Genomic DNA, 24,380 nt, shown 5'->3' with positions numbered 1-24,380 from the left:
CTTCGCGTAGGATCCGCCAGCCTGGGTTCCCCGGCAGGTCAGAGCAGCCTTGGGGCGGGGCCAAGGTTGGCCTCTGCTTGGGAGGAGCCAGGATGCCTCTCTCGCAGTGATGCAGAGGGGAATTTGCTGACAGTCCCTTGTCAGGTGGGGCCGGCTTCGCCCAGCCGGCGAGGAGGAGGACCCGCTGGCAGTCTCCTCCCAGGTGGGGAGCGTGGAGCCTGTCACTGCAGCCTGGCGGCCTGAGCGCCGAGCTTGGGGCTGGGGCCGCGGTGCTGAGGACGCAGATGTGGTGAGCACGCGACGAGGGTGCAGTGACCGGGGCTGGTCGGGCCGGGAAGAAGGGGCTCAGGATCCAGGTCCCGCACGGGGAGGGGGCGGGGAAGGATTGCTTGTTTCTGTGCTTTCTGAGACCTTGCATTGGGAGGGATGGGGGTAGGGGAGACTGCGCCACAGTCCCTTGCCACGCTGGCTGCCTCTAGCTTGTACCCAGGAAAGGGTGGCCTGAGCCGCCCACCCGGGAGGGCGTGGCTTTAGTAGACCGGTCTTAACTGGGTGGGGGGAACGGAGGGGGGTAGGAGGTTTGCTTGGGGGGTCCCCGGCCTCCTGCCTGACAGCCAGGTGGGAGTTACCGCTCGGGGCTACCCTCTCCCCCACCCAGGGATTCCCCGGGGCTCTGCCGCCCACTCTCTGGGCTGGGACGGGAGGGGGCAGTCTGCTCCGCCGTTATGGGTTATGACAACGTCACTGCTGCGCTGCTGCCTGGCGGGCTGGGCTCCTGGGCCCCCAGGGGAACAATGCCACCCTTTCCCCATGTGCTTCCAAAGAAGGGCTCTTGCCTCCCTACTCGCCCCGGTCTTGAGAGAGAAACGTTGTGTTTGGATGAAGGCCCTGGGGAAACTGAGGCCCAGGGTTGCTATGGCTTGACCAAGGTCACTGAGCAGGCCCTACAGAGCTGGCCTCCCAGGCACTGCCTTCACCGAATGCTCTCTGGAGGGGCGGGGGCCCTTCTTCCTCTCTAGACCCCCGGACCTCTCCCTACCCCAGCACCCCATTTCCTCATCCCTGAGAATACAGGGAGTTGCAACTTCTGCATGGGGCTCCAGGGTATCATGGGTGTAAGCAGCAATTAGATTGTCTGGGGACAGGAGAAAATTGCTCACGAAAAACACTGAACTGAGCAGAGGGGGTGTGAGCCTGTGCTGTTCTTGTGGGTTCAAGGAAAGAATGAGAGTTGGCTTTGAGGAGAGGGCCTGTGCTGATGGGGACGAGGAGATGAACTTTCTCCTTCAACAGCCTGCAATGCTCCAGGAAGACGTGGTTTCCCTCAAGAAAGGGTCCATCTCTCAGCACCACCCTCTGTTGTTACCTCATCCTCATTCTCTCTCCTGCCCCTGTCCCTGGGAGAAATGGGCTACATTCCCTCTATTGCCCTTAGAAGTGAACTTTCCCCTTAGAAGTGAATTCACCTTGTTCTTCTCCCTGGGACAGATGACCTTCCCTGGAGGGAAACTGAGGCAAGGAGAGAGTGACATTTTAGAGCCGGAGCCAGATGAGGAAACTGAGACATGGAGGGTGGAGTGAGTTCTCCAGGTCTCTTACCTACATGCGGGTCTCCTGACTCCCCAACCACCAAAGGGCAGACTGGAGGGGCCTCTTCCTGTCTTCTCTTCGCACCCCACAGTCCCAGCGCTGAGAAGCTGAGGCTGCAAGGGCCTCCTGATGGGTGTGGAGGAGGTCAGTGACAGGGAACAGCACCAGCATTTTCTCCTCCTTTAAGATATGTTTTCTAGTTTCTTGGGAAGGAAGCAGCTTGAAGAGGGGAAGTGAAGTCTCTTGGTTACCTTCCCATCATGACCCCACAGGGATACACAATTTCTGTGGGCCTATCGGAGCCAAAAACAGGCATCCCTCCTGCCTGAGTGCCAGCAGCTGTGAGCATAGCTGGGGCGTGGGGATCCACAGGTGGAGGGACTTCAGTTATCTCCCTGACAGCATCTCCGGATGGGGGGTTTGGGCCAGCACTGGTTTACTCCAAGTGAAAGGAGTTGCCATGTGCCTGGCTCATGAATTGCTCCTTTTCAGACACCCTCTGAGCACAGCGCCCCTGAAGCTGGACCCTGCTGGCTTCACAGGAGCCTTGAGTTGCATGATGTCCACCAGGAGCTGCTGGGGTGACCTGTGGGAAGGGATGGGGTTCCCAGTAAACCAGATGGGAACCAGCTGCTTGTGGGGTGACAATATAGCACCAGAGAGGAGAGGGCCCACCATACTGGAGGGAAATCACATGGTATGTGTCCCTCCCAGCTAGCAGAGAAAGGGTCAGGCCTCAGAGAGGCCCCCTGGTGAGAACCAGACTTAAAGAGCAAAGAGCCTGGACTGAGTGCCTCTATTGGCGGGCACTCTGCCCTCAGCTTCTCTACCTGATAGCTAGGCATGAAAACACCTTCTCCAGATGGGTGGGAGGGCTTTGGAAACTTGTCAAGTGTTTATTACAAATGGGAAGTATTATTCCTGGAGTCTCTGGTCTAGGTAGAAGCCATCTGTTTCCTACCTCGATGGGGGAAACATGGTCGTTTCTTCTTCAGAGGATGCTCTCTCCCTCTGTGGCCAGCCTAGGGCATCCTTCTAGGCTGGGAAGGCAGGTCAGCCCTCCCCAGCCCACTTCAAGTTGTGCTTGGGGCCTTGAGGAGTTTCCTTCCCCCATCCCCAGCTGCCCATTATATTTAACATATTTAACAGGATGTTCACCCCTGTAAAATGCGGGTGTCTAGTGGCACTGTGGAGCTTCCTTCAGGCCTGTACCCCCTCCACTGCCTCAACTCTCGAATCCCACGACCTCTGCTCTGATTCTTCCTGGGAAGTGGCAGGTGGAAGAACCATAAAGATAATGGGCATAAAGTGCTGGGAGCTGTTTGCACAGAGCGTCCAGTTTGCAGGAACCCACGTGGTGCTCAGGCCATGGGCAGGCTCACACTGGGAAAGGCTGTAATGAAAGTGCTCAGAGGACGTGCTCAGCTTCCAGTGAGATCAGCAGCTTTTAGTGCCCTGTTTTGCCTGAGGTGGGGCCCCAGTGCTCACTCTTCTTTCCTCTTGTGGGAAAGCAGTGGTTTTCACAGCTTACACATCAGCATGGGTGGTGTAAATGGAACTCCACATTCTTGCCCATGAGTTGGCTGGTGCAACTCCTGCAAGGTAGGGTTACAGGAGGAGCTGAGATGAGAACGTGGGCAGCTCATGAAGTATGGTGTGTCCTTGCTCTAGATCTGTCTGCATCGCTTAGGCCCAACCGAGGGTGGCTCTTAAGAAGAACAACGTGTGGCCAGGACTCCATGTTCTGTGTTTCTAGGGCAGGATATGTACTCAAGCTGCCACACTCCTTGCCAACACCCCTGGGGCTGGTGCTGAGACATGCAGAGGCTGAGTGGGCGGGGAAGGGGCGCCTCATTGTCACCTCCTGCCTCCTTCTAGTCATTAGTAATGCTCCCCAAAGGGAAACCGAAGCATAGACCTGCTTAGAAAGCTAGGACTAGGACCCAAGTGTCCTGGGCTCCCACCTTCTGCTTTTCCCAGCCTTCCACTCTGCCGTTTGACATGAGCACCCTCAAGATGAGATGGGAAGAGCTGGGCTGGAGGTGAGTGAGTCATGCCCAGCCCTGTGCCTGTAGACCTTCATTCCTGCCAAGCCAGGGCCTCTGGTGTCCTTAGAGGATCAGAGGCAGAAAGACCAGCTTCCAACAGGAAACCAAACTGTCCCCTCCCCATTACTGAGTGGCCTGGCCAAGGAAAGTCCTGGAGACAGAAGCCTTCTCCTCACTCTGGCTGAGTCTTCTCAGAGTTGTGCCCAGCAAGGTGCATGCTGGCCTCAGGCCATGGAGTCCCGGCAGAAGAGCAAGTGACCCTAAGGTCTCTGGAGAGATAGGTGGGCAAGACGGAGCTGTGGCCAGTCCACTGGGATATGGCTGTATGTTGGGTTTTGGGTGTTGAGGCCTCATTGCCTTGGGGTGTCTGAGTGGCAGTGATTTGGCCATAGGCTAGAAACGCTACAGAGGACAATGGAACATGCACCCAGGGTCCTGTGGGGGAATCAATCCTGCTTTGATGGGGGACATGGAAGCACAGAGGACCTGTCACACATGGACACGCTGCCTGGGGGAGTGCTTGGGAGCTGTGTTCCCACCTGTTTCATTACCTGCTCACTTCACTTCCATGAGTCTTCCATTTGCAACATGGTGAAGCAATCCCCTCCACACAGAGCCATTGGGAGGATGAATGGGAGGAAGCAGAAAGGTGCCCAGCTTGGTGCCTGGTGACCAGGAGTCCCCTTCTTTCCATTTGCTTGTCCCTCTGCCTGCTGAGTGGCCAGCTGTCCAGGGACCCCTGGGATGGCGACCATGTTTTTTGTTGTTGTTTTTTTTTTTTTTTTTGAAACAGAGTCTCGTTCTGTTGCCCACTCTGGAGTGCAGTGGCACTATCTCGGCTCACTGCAACCTCTGCCTCCCAGATTCAAGCGATTCTCCTGCCTCAGCCTCCCGAGTACCTGGGATTACAGGTGTGCGCCAACACGTCTGGCTAATTTCTTTGTGTTTTTGGTAGAGACAGGGTTTTGCCATGTTGGCCAGGCTGGTCTCGAACCCCTGACCTCAGGTGATCCACCCATCTCAGCCTTCCAAAGTACTAGGATTACAGGAGTGAGCCAGCGTGCCCAGCCAGACCATGCTTTTTTGATGACACCAAAGAATGTCCAACAATGGCTGACCAACAATGTCGACTGCTCCAGGCACTGTTAGAACTGAACGGTCCCCTTCAAAAAGACTTCAGGCCATGCATGGTGGCTCATGCCTATAATCCCAGCACTTTGGGGGGTCTAGGAGGGAGGATTGCTTGAGCCCAGGAGTTCAAGACCAGCCTGGGCAACATAGAAAGACCCTGTCTCTACAAAAAAGTGAAAAAATTAGCCAAGCCTGTAGTCCCAGCTACTCAGGAGGCCGAGGTGGGAGGATCACTTGAGGCCAGGAGGCTGAGGCTGCAGTGAGCTGTGATTGCATCACTGCACTCCAGCCCAGACGACAGAGCAAGACCCTGTCTCAAAAAACAAAACAAAACAAAAAAACAAAAAGGCTTCTCACATCCCTGAGGACCTGGCAGAGGGGGAATCTTCTCAGAACCAAAGGAGTGTGTGTGTGTGTGTGTGTGTGTGTGTGTGTGTGTGGTGTGGGCAGGGAGTGTCCTTCCATACAGTGAACAAGCTGTTGCTGGACAAGGGATCCTTCCTTGGCTGGCGCCTCATGTGCCCAGGCATGTCAACTAGGCCTGGCTTGGGGAGACCTTCTCAGGCAGCAGAAGAACAACAGCCTGAACGATGAGCCTGGCTTGAGGCCCTGGAGCCACTCAGCAGCCTCATATTCTCTGTCATTACTCTTTAATCCTCTCCACGCCTTGGGAGAGAAAGCAGGTCTGAGTCACCCGCTCAATAGATAAGAAAGCTGTGGCTTGAGAGGTTGTGACAGCTGCAACCACACTCACACACCAAAGCAGCAGAACCCAAACTGGGGCCGTGGCCAGTCTGTGTCCAGGGGAGCCATCTGTGTGCTGTCCTCCCAAGCACAGCTGACACATCCTGAGCTCACCTCTTACTGCTGGGGCTGGTGGTTTTGCTGAAGTTGCTTGAGACAAAAGGACTTGGAAGAGAAGGTCGTGCGTTTCTCCCCTTCCCCTCCACTCTGGGCAGGGCGCCCAGAACCGGGTTCTGCTGAAGGACATCTCGAGTCACGGGAGCAGGGAAGGTGGAAGGCTAGGATTCCCACCCCGCCCCCACCCAGGTTCTGAGGGGCTGAGCCGAGGCAAAGGAAGGGGACTCGGCATGGCCAGGCCCAGTCTCCACACTCCATGGAGGGGCTTCTTGGGGCCCTGGCCCAGGCACATACATGCAGCTTGTGCTGCATGGAGCAGCCAGGGAGGAAGGGACAGGAAGCCCCTGGCCTGGGTCACAGAGCTGCCAAGTGGAGGAGCAGAAGGAGCCCCAGTCCCAGCACCCTCCTGTGTGGCTGGGGAGGGAACCCAGACCATCGCAGCCCTGAGCTGTTCCAAGAGACAGAGGAAGGGAAGTGAGTGGGAAGAGCAGGCTTTCTGACCCAGCCCTATCCCAGTGCCTGGTGTCCCCGTGACTCTGCCTACTCCCCCTGGGAGTTACCTTTGAACCCAGCTCTGACCCAGAGCCTGCCATTGAAGGCTCATCTTGGAGTAAGCCCAACCCATCTTCTCCAGTGAGGCTCCCTTCCCACATGCTCTGCTGCCACTCAGGGGTTATTTGTGTGTGGGGCAGGGGGATGTGTCAGATGCTCTTGAAGTTTTTACAAAATACACATGCCTAGCTTTTCTGCCCCATCTCACCCCAGCTCGGCTAAGAACCATTGCTCACGTGCCCTGGACTGTCTGAGCCACTGCCTCTCCCCATCCCAGTCCTGGTCCTTATCCCTATCCTCATCTGTTCATCTTCCTGCCCTTCAAAGCCCAAGTCAAATGCTACCTCCTTGATGAAGCCCTCCCTGGATCTCAGCCAGATGAGATCTTAACAGCCTTGAATGCCCTTAACACTTTGAGTCTATCTCTTCTGTTAGGAAGGACTTCATCCTTTCACTTTTCAAGTGTTCATTGAGTGCCAGTCACACACAGGTCCTCCAGTGATTCATGGGAAAGGGGGTGGGTAAACAAGGAAATGGCTTAATGACAATAGCTTGAGAAAAATAATAACATTCTGTGAAAATAGCAATACAAAACTCCACGAGACATTCTGGCAAGAATGCTAGTAAAGCTGAATGTATATATGCTTTATGACCAACAATTTCACATCTAGGTATACATTACCTAGAGAAACTCACACATGTGCATAAGGAAACAGCTCCAAGGGTATCTAGGGCAGCAATGCTTGAAATGCAAAAAAGAGGTCTTGGCTGGACTCTGTGGCTCACGCCTGTAATCCCAGCACTTTGGAGGCCTAGGTAGGAGGATTGCTTGAGCCCAGGAGTTTAAGACCAGCCTGGGCAACATAGCAAGACCCTGTATCTGTCTAAGAAAAAAAATTAGCCAAGTGGGGTGGTGTGTACCTGTAGACCCAGCTACTTGGAAGGCTGAGGTGGGAGGATTGCCTGAACCCAGGAGTTTGAGGTTTCAGTGAGCTATGATCATGCCACTGCACTACAGCCTGGGCAACCAAACAGAAAAAAAAAAAAAAAAAAAAAAAAAAGAGACCTCAACCTCAATATCTGCAATAATAGAATAATGAATAAAATTGTGATACTGTGCAGCAGTTAAACTATGTGTAACTGGGGAGTTTTATTTTGTATAAATTATACCTTAGCAAAGCTGATATATATGTATATACACATATGGATACATTTTGTATTAACATGAATACATTTCAAAAACAATGTTGCAAAAAAAGGAAATTGCAAAATAATACCATTAGTTAAACTTTAATTTTCTCTTTCTTTTTCTTTTTTTTTAAGACAGGGTTTTGCTCTGTTGCCCAGGCTAGAGTGGAGTGGTGTGATCTTGACTCATTGCTGCCTCCACTTTTCAGGCTCAAGCGATCCTTCCACCTCAGCCTCCCGAGTAGCTGGGACTATAAGTGCACACCACCCCACCCAGCTAATTTTTTTTTTTTTTTTTGTATTTTTTATAGAGATGGGGTTTTGCTATGTTTCCCAGCCTGGTCACAAATTCCTGGGCTCAAGTGATCCACCCACATGGGCCTCCAAATGTGCTGGGATTACGGGTGTGACTCACTGTGCCTGGCTAAAAGTTTAATTTTCGTAAAAATCACAAAACAGTACTAGCTATGATTTATGGATTTACTAATTTCTGTTGCAATGCCTACCAAGCTCATGCTTGTAGCGCCTTGGAGAGAGTAGGAGCTGAGACTGAAAGGGGAAAAGGAAGGACTTCTAACTTGTCAGTAACACTTCATTTAACAAAGAACAGCTGAAGCAAAAATGACAGCATGTTTACATTTGTTAATTCAGTTGGTTTAAATGAATTTTTCAAAGTCGAAGAAAAGTAATCTGAGATGTCTATGGAAAGGTGCTGATATCTCCCTGGGGAGTCAGGAAAGGGTCCAAGAGGAGGTGACAGCTGGGTGTGAAGGACTCAGGGAACTGGCAGGTTTCACTGGGGTGGGGTTGTTGGGAAAAGCAGCCGTGGGTGCTTAAAGCCAGGGAATACCTGTGTTGGCTCTTTGCACATCTGAAATGTTTGTTGATTGACTTTGTATCAAGCTGTCCCTCTGCTGCCCTCTCATCCCCTTCTCTGATTTCAGCTCTTCTATTTCTGAGTTGTGTACATAGTAAATAGGGTCCTGGGGGGAAAATCATGTGTCATTTTATGATTTTTTTAGAGATGAGATAATCTAATAGGGGTTAGGAGAGGATTGAGGCAAATATACAAAATTGAACATTAAAATGGGGAAATAGCCACTGATACAGAGAAAATAGAAATAATAGTAATAATAATAATAATATTATTATTATTATTATTATTATTATTATTGGTACTGTGTCTGGCCATATGTAAATCCAGTTGAAAACCAGCTGAAACTGATGATTTTTTGGAAAAATATAAATCATCAGTTTGACATCAGGAGAGGTAGAAAATCCCAACAGACCAATAATCACTGAAGAAACTGAGTTTTCCTAAAATTCTCCTCCAAAAAAACTAAGGTTCAGATCGCTTCTAGTTTCTATCAAACCTCCAAGGCACAGATAATGCCAATGTTATTTAAACTGCACCAACTACACCAAATCACAGAGAACGAGAGATTCTAAATTATTCTATGAAGCACGAACAACATGGATACCAAACCTTGACAAAGGTAGCACAAAAAGAGAAAAATGACTAAAAAATCTTATGAATAGTGGTGCAAAGTTCATAAATAGCAATAAATGGACTCACACAGCATTATGTTATAAAAATGAACATACTACAAGCAAGTGGGGCTGTATTCCACAAATATAAATTCCATAGTGGAAAAACTGTTAATGTAATTGAACAAACGAATAGCTCAAAAGAAATAAAAAATCATACAAGCAACTTCATAAGTGCTAAAAATGTCTAAAATGCATTTGATAAAATTCAACATGTCTCTGATTTTAACTCTTACTTCATAGGAATAGATGGATATTGCTTAACATGATTTTGTGTATGCCTGTGTGTGCTTGTGTGTGTATTCAGACATAAACACACACAAGGAAAGAATGATCACCACGACTGTAATTCTTTAATACTACTCTAGAAGTGCAAGCCAACACAAATTTTGAAAATGTAAGTTATAAAAGTGCTGCATTTATCAAAATTGTAGACGGTAAGATTGACAACCTGGAGAAAAAAGAACAAGATTGTCAACCAAAAAAAATTAGAAATAATAAAAGAATATACCAACATGATCGGTAATAACTATTAGAAGCAAAAATATATAGCTTGTTTGTATATAAACAGACTTTAACTTTTTAAATATAAAGGAAGAAATTTAAAATATCAGTAAAAGTGCTAAAATAACCAGTACTAAGTCTAACCAGAGGTGGCAGGAGCAGCTCTTAAGACTACTTCATTCTTGATTCCCTGGCACTTGGAATAGGGCCTGACACATAGTAGTAGATATTTGTCAAATGATGGAACGGCTTCACAGATTGATAAACAAAGCACACCTAATATGCAATAATAATAATAGGAAACACCACCATATAGTAGTTCCCCTGTGTGGCCACTGTCCTATTCTTTACCTGTAGCCTAAGGTGTGATCTATCCTGGAGAAAGTTCCGTATGTGCTTGAGATAATGCATATTCTGCTGCTGTTTGGAGGAGTTTTTGCATATGTCTATTAGGTCCAATTGGTCTATAGTGTTGTTCAAGTTCTCCACTTTCCTTTTCTTTTCTTTCTTTCTTTTCTTTTTCTTTTTCTTTTTTTCTTTTCTTTTTTTTTTTTTTTTTTTTGAGACAGAGTTTCGCTCTTATTGCCCAGGCTGGAGTGTGATAGTGCAGTCTCGGCTCACCGCAACCTCCGCCTCCTGGGTTCAAGTGTTTCTCCTGCCTCAGCCTCCTGAGTAGCTGGGATTACAGGCATGTGCCACCAAGCCTGGCTAATTTTGTATTTTTAGTAGAGATGGTGTTTCTCCATGTTGGTCAGGCTCAAACTCCCGACCTCAGGTGATCCGCCTACCTCGGCCTCCCAAAGTGCTGGGATTACAGGCATGAGCCACCGCGCCCGGCCTAGTTCTCCATTTTCTTATTGATCTTCTGTCTGGTTGTTCTATCCATTATTGAAAGGAGTACTGAAATCTCCAATTATTATTGTGGTGTTGTCTATTTCTTCCTTCAGTTTTCTCAATATTTCTTCATATATTTGGGTGCTCTGCTATTAGGTGCATATGTATTTATAATTGTTATATCTTCCTGGTGAATTGACTCTTTATCATTATGTAATAGCCTCCTTTGTCTTTTGTGGCAGCTTTTGACTGATATAAATACGGCCATCCTTGCTCTCTTTTGGTTACCATTTGCACAGAATGAATTTTTCCATCCTTTCACTTTCCACCTATGTGAGCCTTTACATCTAAGGTTCAGCCTCCTGTGGGCAGCATAGATTAGTTGCATCTTTCTACACCCTTTACCTGTAATAACTCATTTAATCCTCACAATAACTCCATGCAGATGGCGTTATGGTTATCTCCATTTTTAGATGAGGAACCTGAGGCACAGAAAGAGTAGGCAACTAATCCTAGGTCCAGTAGAGTGGAAATTTGAACCAAGCACTTGACTCTGAGTTTATGCTCTTTGTGTCCATCCTCCTACATAGTCAAATTGGAATTTTGAATTTAGAGGGAGGATTGTTGGGTAAGGGAGCAGGAAATGGATTATTCAAACATGACTTTAGGACAACTGTGTAGCCCTTTGAAAAAGATAATAAAGTTGGTCCCTACCACAATCCTTACATCAAAATAAATTCTAGAGGTGGCAAAGATATTTTAAAAAGAAAGAAGAAAGCCAGGTGTGGTGGTGTGTGCCTGTAGTTGTAGCTACTCTGGAGGCTGAGGCAGGAGAGTCACTTGAACCCAGGAGTTCAAGGCTGCAGTGAGCTATGATTGTGTCACATAAGTACTCCAGCCTGGGCAACAGAGTGAGACCCTGCCTCAAGAAAGAATAAGACAAAGATGAAGAAGGAGGAGGAGGAGAAGGAAGAGGAAGAAGAATAGGAAGAGGAAGAAGAAGAAGAAGAATAAGAAGAAGAAGAAGAAGAGGAATAAGAATAAGAAGAAGAAGGGGAGGAGGAGGAGGAGGAAGAAGAGGAAGAACAAGAAGAGGAAGAAGAGGAGGAGGAGGAAGAAGAAGAAGAAAAACAAGAACAACAGGAGGAAGGAGAAGAAGAAGAAAAGGAGGAAGAAACCTTCAAGAATACAAGTTGAAAATATAGGCAAATACTTTCATGATTCTCAAATGGGAAAGGCTTTTTAAGCAAGTCCAAAGGATGCCATAAATAAAGTCAAAAATAGATGAATGACAATTTGCAATACACATGACAAGAAGTTGCCTCAATTTAGAAAAACTTCTTAAAAAATCAATAAGAAATTAAAAAGGATGGACACAGACAAGTCACAGAAAAATAAGTGCAAAGGCCATTCAGTCAATAAACATGAAAATATGTCTGTCTTTTTTGACAACTGAATTACAAATTGAAACAAGATACCATTTTTAAACTCACTGTAAAAATCCAACAATCTGATAATGCACACTGTGTGAGGGTATGAGTTGCTGGGGCAGAGCAAACTGGTTCACCCTCATTGGAGGACAATTTGGCAATATCTATCAGAATGTTAGGTTCACATAAGTTTTGACCCAGGGATATCCTCTAGCTGGCCTCATATATGTGCACAAAGATATAAAGTCAAAGATGTAGGCTGGGCGCGGTGGCTCATGGCTGTAATCCCAGCACTTTGAGAGGCTGAGGCAGGCGGATCACCTGAGCCCAGGAGTTTGAGACCAGCCTAGGCAACAAAGTGAGACTTCATCTCTACAAAAATTAAAAAAAAATTTAGACCTAGTGAGGTGGCTTACGCCTGTAATCCCAGCACTTTGGAAGGTTGAGACAGGCGGATCACCTGAGGTTGGGAGTTCAAGAGCAGCCTGACCAACATGGAGAAACCCCGTCTCTATTAAAAATACAAAATTAGCTAGGCGTGGTGGCACATGCCTGTAATCCCAGCTACTCGGGAAGCTGAGGCAGGAGAATCGCTTGAACCTGGGAGGCAGAAGTTGCAGTAAGCCAAGACCGTGCCACTGCACTCCAGCCTGAGCAACAAGAGTGAAACTCCGTCTCAAAAAAAAAAAAAAATTAGCCAGGCATGGTAGTGGGCGCCTGTGGTTCCAGCTACTTGAGAGATGGAGGTGGAAAGATCGCTTGAGCCCAGGAAGTTGAGGCTACTGTGAGCTGGGATCGTACCACTGCACTCCAGCCTGGGCAACAGAGTATGATGCTGTCTCAAAACAAATAAACAAGAAAAAACAAAGATATTCATTACAGAGTATGAAAACAAAACAAACTGTCTCAAAACAAAGAAACAAGAAAAAACAAAGATGTTCATTACAGCTTTGCTTGTGCAGCAAAAAATGTAGAAATAACCTAAATATCAATCAACAAGGACAGATTCACAGAAATTGTAGTGCATCGGTTCAGTGGAACACTATGAGCTATGAAAAGAATGGAGGGATCTGTCTGCGCTGTTATGCAGAGATGTGTGATGTATGTTAATTAGCAAAGCAAATATAAGTACTGGGAATATGTTCCTGGTTGGGTTTAAAATAAAGATGCAGGCATAGATATGTGTGTGTGTGTGTGTGTGTGTATGTTCACATTTCTGAAAAAAATTCTCGAGGAAAATTTAGGAAACGATATTTATGTTGGAGAGTGGGGCATAGGACTGAGATGGCAGGGACATCCATGCCATATTTCTTTTTTCTTTCTCTTTCTTTCTTTCCTTTCTTTCTTTCTTTCTTCTTTTCTTTCTTTCTTTTTCTTTTCTTTTCTTTTCATTTCTTTTCCTTTCTTTCTTTCTTTCTTTCTTTCTTTCTTTCTTTCTTTCTTTCTTTCTTTCTTTTTTGGAGACAGGGTCTTGCTCTGTCACACACGCTGGAATGCAGTAGCACTATCATGACTCACTGAAGCCTCGACCTGCTGGGTTTAAGCAATCCTCCCACCTCAGCTACCCGAGTAGCTGGGACTACAGGCGGACACCACCACACCCAGCTAATTTTTTTTTTTTTTTGTACTTTTTGTGGAACCAGGTTTTCACCATGTTGCTGAGGCCGGTCTCTAACTTGTGGGCTCAAGTGAACCTCCCACCTCGGCCTCCCAAAGTGCAAGGATTATAGGTGTGAGCCACCATGCCCAGCCTAGATTTCATTTTCATTGTGTATTATTTTGAATGGTTTGATTTTTTTTCCCCTAAGCATGTTATTTTCAGAATTTAAAGAGCATATTTAAAGGCGGGCATGGTTGCATGTGCCTGTAATCCTAACTATCTAGGAGGCGGAGGCGAGAGGATCAATTGAGCCCAGGCATTGGAGACCAGCCTTGGCAACATAGTGAGACCCCATCTCAAACAAAACAAAACAAAACAAGAATATTTAAGAAGAAACAAATCATAAGGGGGAGAATATCGGTTAAAATGTCTCACCCTGAACTTTGTTTTTAAATTCGTTTCTCAGTGGGTTCACCTCTTCTTGCATTCACAATTTCAGATGTGGGCGGGCCCAAGAGTTCACCTCCAATCTTTATTTTGTCCACGAGGAAAATGAGCGCTAGAGAGGATTTAGCAACGTGCCAGGGCTCCCTGGCTAGCTGGCTGCAGAGACTGGGCTCCTGTGATGCTGCTTTCAGGAAAGGGACCGATGATCCCTTTATGTGGATTATAAAATCATCCTTGGACTTGTCTGCCCTTTCCCAGTGTGTCGTCTACTGAGTCTTACTTCATGGGCACCCATGTGGGGAACTTGTTAAAATGCAGGTTCCCGAACATCTTCCTTGAGATTCAAGTTCAGTGGGTCTAGGTAGGGCCCTTCCACCTGCATTTTAGCGAGCCCTCCCCCTCCTCCTGCAGATGATTCTGAAGTGGGTGATGTGTATGGCCCCTTTGACCTCCCCCAGCTCAACCCTGCTGGCATTGTCTGTGCATCTAGGCTGAATACCCCCACACCAGCAAGGGAAAGTGGGGTGCTCCAGCTCAGCAGGGGAAGTGACAGAGCTTGTGCCTGGACTCCCAGTGCCGTGCTCTCTCCATGGCCCCCTCCCCTCAGCTGCTGCTCAGCTGGGTTGAATGTAGCTCCCAGCTCACCCACCCCAGGGCTGGGCATTGGCTGGCCTGGATTTGGAGCTGGGGCAGGCTGGGGATCATGGATGCTTCTGGAGTACCCCTCACCCCATCAGAGCTCCCCAAGGCAGGAATTGTGGGAGATACTGACAAGTACGTTGGAGTTAGGAGGGGCTTGGCCAGCCTGGGCTTGGGAAGGAGCTGCAAGGAGGCCAGGGAGGATTGGGATGCATGCCTGCCTGCACTGAGAGGGTTCTGTTGTCCCTGTGCCATAGAGCCTTGGAGGAGCCTCCCTCGGGGTCAGGAATCGAGTGGGGACACGGCTGGGCCACTCTGAAGCACCGTTTCCTGGGGACTGATCAAGAGGACAGAAGGTCTTATAACAGCCCAGAGACCACGTGGGGCCTGAGCCCCAAATCTCAGCTGCTGTTCCAGGTAGGTGCCCCTGGCATCATCCCATCATCCATCAGGGCTAAGCCCTAGCGCCAGCTCCCCACCTTGAGCCTGGGAAATGTGGCCATCCTGGTCACCCATGGACTGCAGCTCTCCAGCCAGCACTTGGGCAAAGGCCCCCCCTAAGCCCTCCTAAACCCACAACCTGCCAGGAGAGGGGCAGGAATGGCTTAACCCCATTCCAAAGGGTGCTATCCCAGGTGACCCTGCCCATGAGGCCTGGGAAGGGCAGAAGATGCTCTGGTTTTGGTTAGGATGTCCTCTGTCCCCTAGAAATTCCGCTGGGACTGAGCTGCTAGCTGGGCCCCCTGGTGGTTCTTGCCCAGCTGACTCTGGTTTGGGGCAAGCCTAGAATCCGGCCAGACGCGGCTCTTCCAAGAGTTCCCTAACTCTTCACACTTTTTCCTCTAGGATAGGATTAAGACAGATGGTATCTTCATAGACTGCTAGAGCTGGGGATCTTGGAGGCAGAATCCAACCTCAATCTCTTTTTACTTCTCAAGTATTACTTATATCAATAGTGTTGTTTCCAATGTTGTGGTTGAACATCTCAGAGGAATCAGGTGTAATCTTGTCAAAAAAGCACGGGAAGCCCTTTGGCTCCGGACAGCCCTTCCTGGGCCCAGTGGCCTCCCCTTGCCCCTCAGTCCAGCCTGTGCCCCACGCTCCTCTTCCTCTCCTTCCATCTTCCCAGTTACCTCCAGCAACTCCTCCCACTTTGCAAAAGGAACATTGGCAGTGGCTGGACATCCCAAGCTAGAAGGTATTGAAGCTAGGTTAGCATCTAAGTGAGGCTTTCTTCCCTACTTAAGTAAGTAAATACATTAATAAATAAATCTTTGAGGAAAGATTAGAGAGTCCAGGAAGCTTTCCAGAGGAAGCTCTAACTGTGATAAGATTTCTCTATTTGAGAGTGTCTCAAATCTCTCTTACATGAAAGAAGATACTATCCTGCATGGAGTATTGGCCAAGAGCATCGTGATTGTTGCTGTTATTGATAAAAATAATCTTAGATATGGTTCTTTACATCCCCTTTATAATTTCCTGGTCCTTTCTTGGGAGAGCCCTCCAGGGCAGGGAGCCTTAGCCACAGGCAGTGTTTCACTTCTGTTCCTCTGGCCATTCCCAGGGCCCCAGGCCTATGCCAGACTCTTGTTCAAGATTACTAGAAGAGGCAGCAGTGGAGCCAGATGGGTTCACATCCCAGCTCAACCACCTACCAGCCTTGTCATCTCTATGTACTTCTGTCTCTTTATCTGTAAAATGGGGTTAACAATAGTACCCTAGGGTGAAGATTAACTACGGTAATATCTGTAAAGTACTTGAAACAACATCTGGCACCCAGTAAGTGCTTAACACATTAGATCTGATCACTGCGAAAGTCTGTTCTCTCCCAGCCATAGTCTGCTGCCTGATCAACCTCCCTAAGACACAGCGCAGTCATCCGATTCGCTGGCTCTACAACCATCCGTGACTCCCCGTTGCCTAGTTAATGACTGTGCTCTAACTTCACTCTAAGGGCTTGAAGGCAGAGGCAAATATTGTTTGCCTTGCATGTAATAAGGAATCAGTAATGTTTGCTAGGAGAGGGTTTCCACTCTCAGAGTGGACGAACTGAGTCCCTGAGGAATGGAAGTGCAGTCACCTACAGCCCACATCTGGGGGTTTGATCCAAGCTCTTCTGCCTCCCTGACCACAGCCTGGCCAGGAGCAGACCTGGATCTGGGGCCCTAGATCCGCACACAAGGCTAGGGATGGTTTCCCTTGGATCCGCTGGGCCTGCAAATGCAGTGAGCCCTATTTTGGGCTCCAGCCTTAGTCCACATCAGAGTCAAGAGAGGACAGTTGGCCATTGCCCAGATAGGCAGTGACCACAGTTATAATGTGTACTCTGATGAGTTCAAGCCAGGCAGCAGACGTGACGTCATGGTCCTCATTCATCATGGGGCCGTGGCCAAAACCTTGGCTCCCATGGCTCAGGTGGGAAGCCTGAGGCCAGCAGAGACTACCTATGATCTGGCATCTTGGGACAGAGAACTCAGCTAGCTATGTCCTGCATCTCAGCCCCTCTGGTGGAAGAGAGGCCATACACTGTGGAAGAACAAGCCCTGGGCTGGGGCAGGACAGAATGGCGTTTGAGACCAGCCTCCTCATCTGGTGGAGAGACCTCAGCCATGTCAATGAACTTCTGTATTTTCCCATCTGTGAAATGTAGAGGATAACACCCGCTTCGCAGAGTCAGGGTGAGGGCAAGATGGAGCAAAATGCCCAGAGCCACTGCACGCATGGAGTGGGCACTTGGGAATTTGCAGCGATTCTGATCAGACCATCAAAGTTGTTCTCCAGGCTGCCAAGTGGAGCTGTTTCAGTCCTGCAAACTTCTAGCTTTCCTTAGGTGGGGAAATTGTCCTTGCCTGGCCTCCGCTCTGAGATAAAGGAAAATAGTGGTGGTTTTTTTTTTTGAGACAGAGTCTCGCTCTTGCCCAGGCTGGAGTGCAGTGGTGTAATCTCGACTCACTGCAGGCTCCGCCCCCCGTGGTTGACGCCATTCTCCTGCCTCAGCCTCCCGAGTAGCTGTGACTACAGGCGCCTGCCACCTCGCCCGGCTAATTTTTTGTATTTTTAGTAGAGGTGGGGTTTCACCGTGTTAGCCAGGATGGTCTCGATCTCCTGGCCTGGTGATCCGCCCGCCTCGGCCTCCCACAGTGCTGGGATTACAGGCGTGAGCCACCGCGCCCGGCCAACAGTGGTGGTTTTTGTTAGGATCAGGAAACAGTTCAAATGTTTCCAGACTCCTGGCAAGGGTGGGAAGTGCAGGAAGGAAGCAGCGCAGCTCTGCCTGGTTTTCTCAGAGATTTTTCCACTTGGAGGCTCGGTGCTGCCAAGCCCAGGAAGCCAGCAGTGAAGGGACAGGGAGGGGGCAAACCAGAGCATGCTGGTTCCTGCAAGGTGGTATTTTTCTCTTTATCCACTTGAAAAATGAATGAATCTGTTGAGATTCCAGGCACCGGACTAGGCAGCAGCAAGTAAAACAAACATGACCCTGCTCTCAGGGGGCTTTCATTCAAATGGGGCAGATAATAAACAGCGTATTATGGACGATGTATGTTAGAAGGAGATAAATGCAATAGGGGAAATAAAAAACACAGAGAAGGAAAGGGAAGGCAATCAGGGGTGCCGGAGTAGCTGCATTATTAAATAGGATGGTCAGGACAGACCTCACCAGAAAGGCAACATTTGAGACACACAGATTGTTTGCTCCCCTTGGGGATTCCTGAGAGGCCTGGGGGCTCAGAATCAAGGCCAAGTGCCTTTCATGAGATCCTAGGATAGGAGCAAAATCTAGAAGCTCTTCCAGTCCCAGCCCAGATAATGTCATGCCCTTTCTCCAAGACCTTCAATAGCTCCCCACTGCCTACACAATCAAGTGCAAATCATTCAACTGAGATTCGGGGCCTCATGATCTGGTCCCAACTTGCCTGTTATCTCACCAGACCCTTCTCATCCCACCTCTTCAGCCAAGCTAGTCTGTCTGCCATTTCTGGAACAGTCCACTCTCTGTTTCCCTCTTCCTCTATTTGTCCCTCTGCCCGGACTATCCTTGTTCCCACTGGTTTCTGTCAGTATAGAAATCTCACCCACTCTCCAAATGCCACATCTCCAAGGCCTTCCCTGACCCCCCGGGCTGTGATCTCTGAGCCCCACAACTTGGCTTGTTCCTTTCTCAGCATGTGGCTATTACTCTGCCTTGGGTGTAGGCACTGATTTTCCTGTCTTGTGTCTCTACCTGGCTGGAAGTGCTCTGGGCAGGGTCTGGACTCCTTCACCTCCAGCAGGTGTGGGACTTAGCGAACACTGGCTGAATTGTGTCCCCGCTCAAAGGCTCCCAGCAACACTGTGACAAGCCAGGCCCACTCAGACAACGAAGGCAGAAGTGGAGGCAGGCAAGAAAGGAGAGGAAACTAAAATGTAGATGAGAGACGAGGGAGGAGCTGGTGAAGGACGAGGAGAGAGAAATCCCCACCGTCCTTTTTCCAGAGAGGCAGATTGTCACAGACAGAAGGAGGGATCCCTCTCTTCCCCCGGAAATAGCTAGTACTCCCTTCAGTCTCCCAGGCCAGTGCTTCCTTGTGTCTAACTGAAATACCTCTTGCTGTAGCTGCAGCTCACTTTCTGTTTTTCCATCATCTGGCTTCAGGTTGCCATTCAAGTCCTCATTCAGCCTGGATCAGTGTGGCTTTCCTGATCCCCTACCCAAGGGGAAGGAGCAAGGTCAGAGGAGGCTGGCTCCAGCCCTGGAGCTTGTGCTGTAGTTGAGGAGGCTCTGATGATCCCCAGAGCCACATGGAGACTGCCAGGGAGCTAAGATGTGGAGCCACCATGAGTCATGGAGGTTGCGCCAGCTACCACCCCTCAGCCCCTCGGCACAGCCTCCCTGCAGGGCTAACCTTCATCACAAGCCAACCTGTGAATAGAGAGCTCGCACTATGGTAGCAGGGATTCTCAAGCCCCTCATGCCCCCCAGGCCCTGTGAGGCCCTGTGAGCCAGAACCACAGCCTCTGCCATCTGCCTCCCACCCATCACTGGACCAGTTGTGCTCAGAGAGCACACGATGCAGCCAACATGGCTCCAGCCCTATTTAGACAGATGGCGCCAGAGCCCAGAAATAGGCTTCAACCTGGCCCCCATCCTGGCTCTGCTGCCCCTGAGGGGTGGTGCATTTCCATCCAGGGGACCTGAACTAGGCTCACATCTTGTCCTGCCCCCGCTCCCCATCTGCCTCTCGGCTTTTATGCATGCCCAGGTCTCCTCCCGGAATGTTCTGCCCTGTCCTCCACATGGTAGGAGGCCCATGTGTCCTCAGGCTAGGAATGAGATGCCTTGAGGCCAACTGGCTGGGCTCAAATCTCACTCAAGGACAATAGTTCCCCTCTTGGTGGTGATGTGAGGACACAGGTGCTCTCGTGCTTCTAGAGTCTTAGCACAGCACCTGGCAGGTAATAAGTGCTCAGTTAAAGTGATCTAGTGCTGTTTGTCTTTTTTTTTTTTTTTTTTTTGGTAACAGTTTAATAAAGTGTTCATAAAATGTTCCCAATAGGCTGGCTAAGAGCAAGGTAGCAGATAGAAAACCAAGTGGGAAATGTTTTGTGGTCACATCCACAGCAAAAGAGAAGCTATCCATCTTTTAAGAGTTGCCTTGGCTGGCACCTCCTCCAGGCAGTCTTTCTGGATTCTCCAGGACTGAGGCAGGAGCTCCTCCTCTGTGCTCCCAGTACTCCTTGAACAGAGCTCCAGAGTGCAGCTATGTGGTCTTGTTATGGTCTTCTTAGGGGTCTGTGTACCCACTAGAGCCTTGTGTCTTGCCTGTAGGCACCCTGAGTTCAGGGAACAGAGTCTGGACTGTAATTTGCTGAATAAATTATTTTGTGAATGGCGGGTGGGAGAGACAGTGCGACTGAAAGAATCAGCTTGAGCCTGCCTTTTCCAGGGCCTATCCTAAAAACACGAGGCTGCCCACACCAAAGTCTGGGGGTCAGATGAGGGAGCTGAAGAGCCTCCCTCTCCTGTTCTGTGGTCTAGGATAGTGATTCTCAATGTGAGGTCCCTGGCCCAGCGGTATCAGCATCCTTCAGGGACTTGTTGGAGACAGAGATTCTCAGGTGCTACCCAAGACCTGCTGTGGCAGAAACCCTGGGGCGGGGCCCAGCGATCTGTGGTGTAACAAGCCCTGCTGCTGATTGTGACCCACCAAAGTGTGAGACCCATTACTGTAATGTTTCAAGGGTGTGCGTTCACTTTCCCATAAACTAACACCAAAGAGGAGAGAAAGTAGAGTGTCTCTGGGAAGCCTTCTCTGCTGAAGGCTTCCAGGACATGGCTCCTACTGGACCCCCACTCCCGAGGCTGAGATCATTGCACTGACAGGGCAGGTGTGATGGGGACACTTGAGATGACCCTGCCTTCTCTCAGGTGGCCCTAGACCAGACAGGACGCTGCTTCCACCTGGCCTTGAGTCCATTCCATCCCCACTGCCATTGCCCAGCATCCCTTCTAGGTGCTCTCTGCAGCAGGGGCCCCAGGGCAGACTTCTGGAATGACACAGCTAAGGGAGACCCTAGCGATCATTGGCTAAAAATACATAAATTCACACAAGCCCCAAAACACACAAGTGTATACAACTCAACATGCACACATATGAACACATAAATATGCATGCAACCCAAAACACAAGCATCTAAAACCCAAATTATAATCACAAACACATTCCCAAGCACAACCAAATACCCCTCAAAACATACTCAGATACACACACACACAAACACACTGACACACACACCTCAAAACACACAAGCACCAATGCATAGACCCACTGTATTGGCTTCCTAGGCCTCTGCAACAAATTACCACAAACTGTGTGGTTCTGAACAACAGAAAGTTATTCTCTTCCAGTCCTGGAGGCCAGAAGTCTGAAATCAAGGTGTCGACAGGGCCGTGCTCCCTCTGCAGGACCTAGGGGAGGATCCTTACTTGCCTCTTCCTAGCTCCTGGGGGTTGTCAGCAGTTCTTGGCATTCCTTGGCTTGCAGCTGTCTCGCTCCAGTCTCTCCCTTTGTCTTCTCATGGCCTTCATCTAAGGACACCAGTCGTTGGATTCAGGGGCCACCCTCATCATGTATGACCTCATTTTAACTAATTACATCTGCAAAGACCCTATTTCCAAACAAGGTCACATTCCGTGGTTCCATGTGGGCATGCATTTTGGGAGGATACTCTTCAACCCAGTAGCTCTGCACATCCCAAACACATAGCTATAGAGGCAGACAGACATGCACACACACACACATGCGCACACACACGCGCACACACACACACCCCTCTACCTGGCACATGGAACTGAGCTCCTGAGAGGAGAGAGAGTCCCTAAGTGTCAGAGCTATCCACTCCTCCTCTCCGGGTGTCCAGCACTGAGAAGCCCACATCCTTATTACAACACTTACCCAGTGATGCTGCTTTTCAGTTTGGTTTTGTTGTTTTGTTTTGTTCAAAACGGTTAGGTATGCATATAGTACAAAATTCAAAAAGCAATAAAGACACTGGGCATGGTGGCTCATGCCTGTAATCCCAGCACTTTGGGAGGCCAAGGTGGGTGGATCACCTGAGGTCAGGAGGTAGAGACCAGCCCGGCCAACATAGTGAAACCCTGTCTCTACTAAAAATACAAAAATTAGCCAGGCATGGTGGCACATGCCTGTAGTCCCAGCTACTCAGGAGGCTGAGGCAGGAGAATCACTTGAACCCAGGGGTCGGAGGTTGCAGTGAGCCGAGATTCTGCCACTTCACTCCAGCCTGGGCAAAAGGGCGAAACTCCATCTCAAAAAAAAAAAAAAAAAAAGCAATAAAGAAAACAGAGTGAAAGGTAAGTCTTCCTCGCCATCTAGTTCCCCGCCCGGAAAACAAGCACTGGCAACAGTTTCTTGTGCATCCTTCTAGAGGAAATGGAGACACACAGGAGGCAGCGTTCTCCATGTGCCATCTGCGTCTTACTTTTCCTGCCTGGCCATGCACCCGTTGTTCTTTATTCTGGCTACTTTCACACCACTTGGGTCTCCTCCCCCTGACTGTGTGTTGCTGAGGACAGGCCATATGTAATGGATCCCTGCCTCTTCAGCGCCTAGCTCGGGGCTGGCCCAGAGCAGGTGTTCAGTGCAGGGTGGCTCTATCTAGACAGTAATAAATTGTCAACAGCTGGTTGGATCTGAGTGTCACTGGCTGCAGAGCTTTGGTTGATCAGAGCCCACCCTGGCAGCAGCAGGAGGTGGGGTGGGATGGCCCCAGTAGGCTGCTCCTGCTGGTAGGCACCTCCCCACTAGCAGCCTCCAACCCGGCTCTAGCTGGAGCTGACTCTGGGGTCAGAGCCTCTGCTGCTATATCCCTATGGCTGCTTCACTTCCTTCTCCTCCTTCCTGCTCCCTCCAGACTCCTGCGGAGGAAGCAGTCAGGGGAGAGGCTGGAGGGAGAACCATGCTGCCCGCCTGCTGGCATGTTAGCCCAGGGGCCCTGCAGACAAGCTGAGCTGAGCCATTGCCCAGCCTTGCTGGCTGAAGACTTAGTGGGGACTTGTTACCACGGAGATGAGAATTGCAACAATAACTCAGGGTCAACTGGATCCTGCAGCTTCACCAGTTGTGGTGAATGTATTTGCTCCACAACACTCAAATATGAGATGCGCCACATTTTTTTTTTAATCAAAACAGAAACAGATGCCTCAGTCTGAGATTTTGCCATGATAGGCTTTGAGCAAAGCCCTAGAGGGAGACAGAGGTGGGCAAGGGCTGCTCAGCCCCCTGAAACTGGAAGCCCAGGGAAATGCTCACCAGCAGCTCCCTTTGTCCCTCTGTGGAAGGAGGGCTTAAGTTAGATGATTTGTAAGATCTCCTCCAGCCAAGACACTCTGGGTTTGACATCATGGGGGCCAAATGAGAACTACCCCAAGCCACTGCCAATCTTTCCTTCTTCTGCAAATATTTGTAAAGCACTCAACCCTATCCAGCACAGCAGAGGAAATAATCAGCAAACACAGCCAAGGGCTCTGTTGTCAAGGAGCTTCCCTTTGCGGGGAGGTATGGGGAGTCAGCCATCTGCTACGTCATCCCGTAAGCAACATTGAATGTACTAGGTACAACAAGGAAAATTATACTTAACTTCATTGAGCCATTGCAATGTGCTAGGCACTGCTCTAATGTTTCATGTGAGCTGGCTCTATTAAACCTCACATCCACCCAGTAAGGTAGGTGCTATTAACATCTCCATTTTACAGATAAGGAAACTGAGGCACAGGGAGGTTAAGAAGCTTGCCCAAAGACATGGGGCTAGTAAGTAGCAGAGGCAGAACTTGGGCCCAGAGAGTCTAGTACTAGAAATCCACATTTACTGCATACATGATGCCCGCCTCCCAAGATGCTCAGAGGCGTGGGACTTGGGGAGCTGGGCCTGGCCTGAGCTCTTCCCTAAGGAAGAAAAATGGAGCTGAGATTAACCAGGGGGAGAATGAATCAAGTAATGGGAGGGAGAACCTTCCAGGTGGTGGGACTGGCATATGCAAAGGCCCTGTGACAGGAGGGAAGGTGGCATGCTCCAGGAACTGAGGGAACGACCTAGGAAGCTGGAGATGGAAGTGAGGGGGAAGTTTGACACGATGAAGCCAGAAGACTAGGCAGGGCTGCACACCCAGGCCTTGCTGGCCAAGTTAAGGAGAGCGAAGAAAGCCCTTCTAGCTGATTCCATCACAGCCTGGTCCAGGAGGCCTCTCCGGGCACTGCAGATTGGGTTTGGTGCATCTGCGAGCCCTTCTCACACTGTGTTATCACTGCCTTTCAGCCAAGGCCTTTCTCGTTCACCTAGAATGAGCTTGAGGAGGGGAGGAACACATCTCATCCTCTTTAGCAACCCCTACTGGGTAGAGAACTCAGGAAAGAATAAGAGAGAACAGTAGGTTGGAAGGGAGAGTGAGATCAGCAAGACCAGGGGGTGTACCCAGAAGGGTCCCTGAAGAAAGCAGAGTTGAACTGGGCC

At 49.4% G+C, this 24,380-nt stretch overlaps 1 protein-coding gene and 1 non-coding gene across 16 annotated transcripts in view; one reads left to right on the top strand and one right to left on the bottom strand.

The window, feature by feature from the left end:
- Positions 1-24,380, top strand: part of TMEM63C (transmembrane protein 63C) — an 84,472-nt gene that overhangs the window by 5,708 nt on the left and 54,384 nt on the right. For 8 of the 15 annotated variants that reach the window (XR_008659391.2, XR_010122055.1, XR_010122056.1 and 5 more), the window contains exons 1-2: positions 108-289; positions 14,630-14,789. The gene's annotated coding sequence lies outside the window, so the exon portion shown is untranslated. Of the gene's footprint in view, positions 1-105; positions 290-14,629; positions 14,790-24,380 lie in introns of those variants that run through there. The other 7 variants (XM_063644191.1, XM_063644190.1, XM_055288664.2 and 4 more) reach the window with 5 other exon arrangements.
- On the bottom strand, positions 19,892-20,018 carry LOC129489036 (small nucleolar RNA SNORA32). The gene has a single exon (XR_008659860.1). It is a non-coding gene; the product is annotated as a small nucleolar RNA SNORA32 (small nucleolar RNA).

Source organism: Symphalangus syndactylus, chromosome 8 (assembly GCF_028878055.3).
Source record: "Symphalangus syndactylus isolate Jambi chromosome 8, NHGRI_mSymSyn1-v2.1_pri, whole genome shotgun sequence".
NCBI lineage: Eukaryota > Metazoa > Chordata > Mammalia > Primates > Hylobatidae > Symphalangus > Symphalangus syndactylus.
Note: the sequence above shows the minus strand (reverse complement) of the source record. Positions and strands in the feature narration are given on the sequence as shown.